The 9,566-nt window shown below is 42.1% G+C and overlaps 1 non-coding gene across 1 annotated transcript; it reads right to left on the reverse strand.

Moving 5' to 3' along the window:
- Positions 1–2,789: 2,789 nt before the first annotated feature.
- Positions 2,790–2,896, reverse strand: LOC125497190 (small nucleolar RNA R71). Its single transcript, XR_007273825.2, has one exon. It is a non-coding gene; the product is annotated as a small nucleolar RNA R71 (small nucleolar RNA).
- Positions 2,897–9,566: the final 6,670 nt, after the last annotated feature.

Here is a 9,566-nt window from a genome sequence, read left to right on the forward strand (position 1 = left end):
ATAATATGTATGTTCAACAAGATTATTGCTGCTAAGCATGCTATGATGGATGTGATTGTTGAACTTATGTTGACTGCTGAGTCGTTTTTAAGTAAAAGCCACCAAAGCATGTGTTACTCTTGTTTACGGGTTTAGTACTCAGCTTTGCTGATGTGTGTATGTTGTTTTGTCATTTCTGTGGCCTGTCACTTGGTGTGGTGGCAGTATCTTAAATTTTCAGGTTGAAGCCGTGAGTTAATCTTCTACAAGTTGAAGCTGATACGAGACGGTGTATTATCGTAGTTGTTACTATGTGAGGGCGTTTAACTTGTAATAGTTAGTTATCAAACTTTGTTTTAATTCTTTGTATTTAAGAGTCGTTAGTGCTCCTGATTCTCTGTTGGTTGTTGCTCCGCGAAAGCGTTGAGGTTGATGAGTTCTGGGATTTGGAAATATTTTATTTATTGAAATTGTAACAGGTTCATATTATTTTTCGCTTTAGCGTTGTTCTATTTTTAAAGGAAATTCTGCCGGATTTTCTGTAGAAATTTATGGGAATAAAGTCTGAGAATCAGAGCATAGTTGCAATAGTTAATCAATTTGAATAGAATTGGGAATTGAGCTCCACACTCTCCGATGTAGTTCGGTGAGTGTGATGGTAATAGTCCGGGTTATCTCGACCAGAGTCTCTTTCGCTGTGCTTAATTGATGAGTCATATTAATATAGGCATTTCATGATGCATTTAGGTTGCATTTTAGGATCATTTAGTTGCATTCTTAGTCCATAATTGCATAAAGTTACTTAAGTTGAGAAGATATTACTTTGTGTGTGTTTTCGGTGTTTTTGATAGTTTTCAGGTATTGAGAACACAATTGGAGTATTATTGGATAAGCTTAAGCATGAGAAGCATCTAGGAAGGAGCTAAGTTAATGAGAAGTCCAAAGGGCATCTTCAAGTCGGATTGCAACTCAAACATAGCGGAAACGTATTAAAAGAAGTATGGAAATTGAGTCATGTGCACTCTTTTGATCATAACTATTATCCAGAGATCGGAATTCGTGATTCCAGTGGGTTGGAAACTAGACTTGAAGAGCTTTCCAACGGTATATTACACGCCCCGATACGACTTCTAGTTTGGGAGATATGGTCTTTGCAAGTTGACGCTGTTTTGCAGCCCGAAAATCCGCGGCCGCGGATTATTCCGGGTTTCCTAGTCGAATAAGGCTTTATCTTTTGACGAATTAGACTCATTTTTCTAGTTGTTTTAGGAAATAGAAAGGTATAAAGACTCGGAATATTATTATTTCCTATCTTATTTTCTATTTTATTTTTTCCGTCATTAATTCAAAAAAGATTAGAACTTTTTTCTCTCAATTATTGAAGAACCCTAGTTTTGCTTTTTCCCAATTACATTGAATTTTCAATAGAAGCTTTGATTTTTGCAAGATTGGTTCTACAATTGGTATTATTTCTCTTCTCTTCTTATTCCTATTCAATCCTTTATTATTAATTCATGTTTGCTTATTTAATTATGAATATGTTTTCCCAATTATGATTGAGTAGTCTATTTCTAGGGTTTAGGGGGATCCATGATCAATTAGGAAGGGATGTTTATTAAAGTATTGATTTTTATTGATGCATGTTGATTCCTATTGAATTTTTTTATGTCTATTCAATCCAATTTGGCCAGATTTGATTGTTATAGTGTTGCAATATTAGGTTATGCGCCGAGAGGTATAAACTTGATATTAAGGCTAGTTTCAATAGGTAGAATTGGTGTTAATAAATTGCGAGAGCCTGTTAATATCGTTCTATGCTTGATTTAGACTTGAGAGAGCGAATCAATCTGTTTAACTGCATTATTAATTGTTGATTTTAGTGTTTCATCCCGAAATATTGATCATTGGTGAACCTATGCCCTAGACTTTTTATTATTGATAATTCTTGATATATTCATAGTTTAGTTTAGTATAATTACTCACAAACACTCGTTCCTATACTCTAGATTTGACTGACAATTAGGAAAAGAACACTGTTTCTCTGTGGATTCGACCCTACTTCCCTGACTACTATTTGTTAGAGGACTTAGGATTACTTTTGATAAGGTGATACGACTTTAGCCTGTCAAAATTTGGCGCCGTTGCCGGGGAAACGGTTTTGTTCCATTTTCTTTAATTGTTTTAGAGTCTAGATTATATCTCTCGTCTCAGAGAACACTTGTTCTTTGGGACAAAATCTCTTAATTTGTTCTTTAGTTCTTCTATGCGCAGGAGTTTGAGTTCAGATTGCCTACAATTTGATCCTGAAATCGAAAGATCCTTTCATAGACAGAAGAACTTTTCAGACAGTTGCGAGATAATCCAAGGGAAGATAATCCTTTGGATTCTGACTCTGATTCTACCAGCATTGTCTCTGTTGCTCCACCAGAATCAGAGATGGCTCGGAGGCTTACTGATTTTTCCCAACCCTCTTTGGCTGAACTTCCCAGAAGCAATCAAATGCCTGAAATCGAAGCTGTAAATTTCGAGATCAAACCTGCATTGCTAAACATGATCGAAAGAAAACAATTTGGTGGTGGACCTAATGAAGACCCCAATCTTCATTATCAAGATTTCTGCCAATATTGCTCTACCATTAAGCAGCAGGGAGTGACACAAGATCAGATTCGGGAGATTCTTTTCCCATTTTCACTTCGAGATAAGGCAAAGATGTGGTACAAGGGATTAATCGAGCCACTCTTGGGATCACTGATTGGAATACCTTGGCTCTAGCTTTCTACAGAAAGTACTACCCTCCAGAAAAGACTGCTAGGTTGCGTAGTCAGATTACAAACTTCACCCAAGGGACTGATGAGTCTTTACATGAGGCATGGGAAAGATTTAAAGACCTTCAGAGAGAATGTCCCCATCATGGTCTACAAAAATGGTTCCTAGTTCAGGATTCTACAATGGTTTGGGGAACAACTCGAGACTTATCCTTGACTCTGCAGCAAATGGGAGATTCATGAAACTAGAAATTGATGCTGCACATGATTTGATCGAGGAGATGGCTATCCACAACTCTCAATATGGTAATCCTCGAGGACTAGCTAACAAGGGTGGAAAGCATGAGATAGATTCTATATCCTTATTAGCTGCACAGATGAATGCCATCAGCAATAAACTTGACAATATGCAGCTCTCCTCTCCTGCAAGTGTTGCTGCTTTGGGTACTACCTCCGAGATTATGTGTGATAATTGTGGCATAGTTGGACATTGGGCACAAGAGTGTCGGAGTTCTCTCGAACAAGTTAATGCTTTTCAAGCATATCGGCCGAACAACCCATACTCCAACACATACAATCCAGGATTGAGAAATCATCCTAACTTGTCTTACAAGAGCACTAATGTCCTGAATCCTCCTGCACCACAACCACAAGCACAACAATTGAACCAAATACTACCAACCACCTCCCAACACCCTCCTGGTTTCTCTAGACCACCTTTCAATCCATCTCAACAAGCACCTCCTGCCGATCCAATGATGGTTGAGATGAGAAACATGATGCTACAAATGCAAAAGGATCGACAAGCTGACAAGGCACAAATTGAGTCCATTCTAGCTCACAATAAGATGTTGGAGAATCAGTTGGCACAATTGGCTACTTCGAACTCTACTCGCCAACAAGGTGCTCTTCCAGCACAACCTGTTCAGCCTACAGATTCGGCAAATGCCATCACTCTCCGAAGTGGTTCTCACTACAATGGACCACCCATGCCTATTGATGATACTTTGAGTGTGGAAAATGATAAGGAACAGGTTCCAGCTGAAGCTAAACATGACAAGGAGAACTCTAAGCACAACACTGAACATGCAGAGACCAATGAAGCCAAAAAGCCTGCTATTGAGATTCCTCCTATCAAACTTCCTTTCCCCAATCGTCACCTCAAGAGTAAGCTGGACAAGCAATTTGGTAAGTTTTTGGAAGTCGTCAAGAATCTTCAGGTAACAGTTCCTTTCACGGAATTAATTACTCAAGTGCCTGCTTATGCTAAATTTATGAAAGATATCTTGACTAGGAAAAGGCTTTTAACGAGGTGGAGACAGTTGCTTTTACTGAAGAATGTAGTGCCATTTTACAAAATAAATCTCCACCAAAATTAAAAGACCCTGGTAGTTTCTCTATACCTTGTCACATTGGTAGTTTGTTCATTGATAAAGCTTTATGTGATTTGGGGGCTAGTGTGAGTGTTCAGATCTTATCTGATTGGCTCTAAAGTTATTATCTACACTGATCATGCTGCTTTGAAGTACCTTCTCTCTAAGAAGGAAGCTAAGCCTAGGCTCCTTAAATGGATTCTCTTGCTCCAAGAGTTCGACATAGAAATCCGTGATAAGAAGGGCGCAGAGAACGTCGTAGCAGACAACCTGTCAAGAATCAGGCATGAAGATGGTATGAACTCAACTCCTATAGATGATTCTTTTCCTGACGATCATTTATATGCAGTCACAGCACAGATTCCTTGGTTTGCCGACTACGCCAATTACTTGGTAGGCGGTGTGATACCTCCTGATATGTCCTACCAACAGAAGAAAAGGTTCCTCCATGCACCCTAGGTGCAAGCACGTGGTTCAACATGCACCCGCGACACTCACTCCCCCACATCTCAAGCACGTCTGTCCACCCGCGGGCCGAAACCCGCGCCCGCAGCTACCTAACCCCTCCACATCACAAACCATCTGTCAACCCGCGGGGTCATTCCCGCGCCCGCAGACAAACTCCCACAAACTCTCAGCCTACCTGTCCGCCCGCGGGGTATAACCCTCGCCCGCGGGATTTCGTACCTCACACATAACCCGCGCCCCCCCCTCAATCCTCCGCGCCCGCAGCCCAAAACGCCCCCCCCCCCCATTACTAACATTGCTGTCCACCCGCGGGCTGAAACCCGCGCCCGCAGACCACAAAAAGCCCCCCATCCCCCACTTAACTGTCCGCCCGCGGGGCGCCCGCGGGATTTCGCCACTCCAAATCCCCTTCGACCTACCCCATACCCCGCGCCCCACACCACAAACCCGCGCCCGCAGCCAAACCTTCCCCCCCCTTCTCACTACCTGCTGTCCGCCCGCGGGATTTCGAACTCCTCTACCCCAAACCACGCCATCCCAAGCCAAACAACAGAAAAAAAAAAAAAAAAAAAAACAAACCAGAGAGAACAACAAAACCTCTCCCTCGACCCCACCAACCCTCCCGACCTCTCTCCCCACCTCCTGTAACGACGACCGGCGATCGTCCGCCCAACCCTGATCCACCGGCGACGCGTCGCGTCACCCCCCTCTCGCCTATCGCACTGCTCACAGCACCAACCCCCCCCTCGACCGACGCACCACCCGACCCGTCTTTCATCGACCGCGGCTTCGCCGGCCGTCCGACCGGTTTCCCCCCGCCGGCGCAACACTCCCTCAGCCACTAACCACCCACCAAACCCTCTTCCCCTTTCTTCCCCTCACATCATCTTCAAACCCTAACCTTTACCATTGAATTGGGGTTTCTTCTTCAAGGTGCTTCGAAATTTCAATTGGGAATCTTGGACACATATTTGGACTTTCTCAATCAAGTCTCCTACATCAATCAATCGTGTACTTCACGTGGTAGTAAGTTTTCAATTTGTTCACTTTCGTTCCGAATTTTGAACCATTATTGTTAGTGCTTACTACTCATTTTTGAACCATGGTTGCTATTCAAGTTGTTTATTGTTGATCAATCTTGATTGTGGTTTCGATTGTGTTGAATTTCTAAGTGCAATTGACAATATTTTGGGTCTCTTGGTGGCGACAAATTGTTGAGATTGGATTGCTAGGCATTACATTGGTTGTGTGGTGATTCTTGTGAAGTTGTTGTGATTGTTTTGTGGTGATTGTTCTTGGTTTGTGCTCAAAAGCGTCATGAGATCCTCCGCGGAGCTTGTCTAAGCCTAAACCCATCTACAATCCCAATGAGCACTCTCGCAAAATACAAAAGAAAACCCCCTCCAAACCACCTTCAAAGACTTCCACAACTTCAAAATCCAAAGCATAAATCAAGCAAATAAATCCACCACATCTAAAGCCACCACTCCATTCCACCCCTCCACCTTCACCCCACCTCTCACCCTCCACTTCCCAAACGCGCCTTGCTACACTCCAAAAGCGCACCATCGCCCCAACCCTCTATCTCTCTCTGAATGCCGTGACTAAGATCGGCTTTGATTGGGCTTTTGAGTACATTGAGCGGACACATCATTGGGGCCGAGTATTCCGATTGAACGAGCGGATTTATCCTGAGCTCGTAGTTGAATTTCTGGATTCCCTTGCAGTGGGAACATCGAAAGGTGATGTAGTATTCACCCTTGAGGGTACAGAGCATATCATGTCTTGGGATGAGATAACATTATGTTTGGTTGGCCTACAGGGGGGATGTTGGTCCATCTACCTTCATGCAATTACAAGATGGCTCCAGTTGTGACAAATTTGATCCCATCTCCTTTTGGAAGCAGATTACAGGGCGTTCTGATTGGGCATCGGGTTCTAGCAAGTCCTCATCTATTGGTTGTCCTGCTCTCCGCCTGCTTCACCGCTTTATACTTCAACTTTTCCGTCCCAAAGCGGAATCAGGGCAAGTCACTCTCCAAGATTTGAAACTTCTGTGGTTTCTTTCTATGTCTCCCACGCTGTGCACGGAAAACTGAACTTTGCCAAGTTTCTTATGGGTGGATTTCTTTGGGAGCGGGATGTAAAGAAAGGTGATATCTCTATGGGTGGATTTGTTTCTGTGTTTGCTCTGGATAGAGGCATCGATTTAGCCTCTAAATGACTTCTTCCTCCACCAACCTCCTTAACACCACTGCTATGGATCGATATGGATGGCTCGTCCACCAAGCTAAGAACAGGTATCTATGGTTTGTTAAGCCTTGTCATTCCACAGAAAAGCGCATCATCTACGATATTCTACCAAATGATCATCCTCAGGATTCTAGTGTTTGGCTGTGGAATCCCCGTGCTATCTCTGAAACTATAGAGGTAGGCGGCAAGGTTCAGGGGACATTCCCGTGCCTGCAGTGTGTTGCATTATCAGCCCCAGCATCTGTCATCTCTCCCACTTGAAGCCCCTCCACCTCCAGCTCTGAGGACCCCTCGTCCAGCACTACTATGTCTCCTGAGAGCATGGAAGCCCGTTTCAGTCGCTTCATGAGTTCTTTTGCATCATTTCAGACGACGATATTATCTCGTCTCGAGACTGTGGAGCGTCATATGGAGGACCTTCGTGCCGAGGTCCGTGATCTACGTCGGCCGCTAGATGCTTCTGGCCCCTCGCTTCTGGCGTCGACACTCCTCCTGCGCCATCCTCGATGGACGAAGCTCCCGTTGCGTGAGCTTTTCTTTTTCCCTTTCCTTACTTTTTACACAGTGAGACACTGTGCTGTATTTAGCTTGGGGGAGGGATATTCTATCCTTTATTGCTTTCTAGTGTAGTTTTTATTGCTTTGTAGTTGTTACACGCTTTTGCCTGTTCATTAGGAATAGGATTTTACGTGTAACCAAAAAAATGTACTGCTTTCTTAGTTGCATCATAGTTGCATTTTAAGCTCATTTCATTTAGTTTTCATCTATGGGACTATTGTTGGCACACCTTCGAGAATTTGTGGATATCTCTACTACAGCTCTACAGCTTTGTTGTACAGTGGTTTCATGATTCTTCATAGCATAATTGTGATACGATTGATTGGCTGTGGTAAGACTGTTTGATCTCTCTGGCTGGCTTTAACTTTACTGTGCAGACAAAATTGACCCATGTGAGCTTCTGTGCCTAATAAACTGACGAATCTGTGTCAGTTATGTTCTTTCATGAGTGATTAGTTCCTCAGTTGATGTATTGATCTTGATTTTGACCTGGTACGTCCTTGATACTTGATTGTGTACACTATTTGATATGATTGAGGCGTTCATTTCAGATTTTAGCTCCAGAGTTCTTTTTGTTCAATATTTCCCGTCTCTAGCCCCGCTGAGCTTTCTTGACCCTTGCTTGCTACTTACACCCATATTACAACCCTTAACCTCATTTGATTATTGTCCCAAGCCTAGCTTGGGGGACAAGTGTTAGTTTTGGTCATACTGTATTACATGGATGTAGTTAATGCATGGTTATGTTGAAGGAAAGTGTTATTAATGAGCTTTATCATCGAATTTGAATGTGGTCAAAGAGATTTTGGCAATATGAAAAAGAAGAAGAAAAAGAAATGAAAGAACAAAGAAAGTGAACATATTTTGAAAGAAAAGTGAAAAGGTTATAATGGGTTACTATGCATGAAAGATATTGTGGTGATATTGTGGTAATGATGGTGTTATATGAAGTTGTGATGAATGCCTTGTTAGGCCGTTTTACATTGATATTTGCTCCCCTTCTTGGCTTTTCCACCACATTTCCCAAAATATGATCCATACCCTTAACCCTAGCCTCATTACAACCCTTGAAAGTCCTCTTGATCTTTGTGTGTTACATTTTTCGTGTTGAAAGTGAGTCAAAAGGTCAAAGTTAAAGAGTATTGCTTCTTCTGAGTTGATATATATAGGTTGAGATCGTTGAGTGTCATTGATTTTCGCCCTAAACACAAGAGAGTATTATTCACATACCTATAGTGAGGTCTGTCAAGTGTTGTTAAGTCCAGCTTGGGGGAAAGGGTTTGTGGTAAGATTGTAGTTGATTGGTCACATGACGTGCTATGCGGCTTTGTTTCATTGATACTCGATGCTTGGTTCATGTAGGATTGATATCTCCCGTGTTTTGGATTGTGTGCTTGACCCTGTTTTAGTCCCATATTGTAGGTTATCATTTTCTTCCCGTGTCTATTGTTTGATTGCTTGAGGACAAGCAACAGTTTAGCTTGGGGGAGTTTGATGAGTCATATTAATATAGGCATTTCATGATGCATTTAGGTTGCATTTTAGGATCATTTAGTTGCATTCTTAGTCCATAATTGCATAAGTTACTTAAGTTGAGAAGATATTACTCTGTGTGTGTTTTCGGTGTTTTTGATAGTTTTCAGGTATTGAGAACACAATTGGAGTATTATTGGAAAGCTTAAGCATGAGAAGCATCTAGGAAGGAGCTAAGTCAAATGAGAAGTCCAAAGGGCATCTTCAAGTCGGATTGCAACTCAAACATAGCGGAAACGTATTAAAAGAAGTATGGAAATTGAGTCATGTGCACTCTTTTGATCATAACTTATTATCCAGAGATCGGAATTCGTGATTCCAGTGGGGTTGGAAACTAGACTTGAAGAGCTTTCCAACGGTATATTACACGCCCCGATACGACTTCTAGTTTGGGAGATATGGTCTTTGCAAGTTGACGCTGTTTTGCAGCCCGAAAATCCGCGGCCGCGGATTATTCCGGGTTTCCTAGTCGAATAAGGCTTTATCTTTTGACGAATTAGACTCTATTTTTCTAGTTGTTTTAGGAAATAGAAAGGTATAAAGACTCAAGGGAATATTATTATTTCCTATCTTATTTTCTATTTTGTTTTTTCCGTCATTAATTCATAAAGATTAACTTTTTTCTCTTAATATGAAG

The sequence above is a fragment of the Beta vulgaris genome, chromosome 4, assembly GCF_026745355.1.
Source record: "Beta vulgaris subsp. vulgaris cultivar EL10 chromosome 4, EL10.2, whole genome shotgun sequence".
NCBI classification, from domain to species: Eukaryota; Viridiplantae; Streptophyta; class Magnoliopsida; order Caryophyllales; family Amaranthaceae; genus Beta; species Beta vulgaris.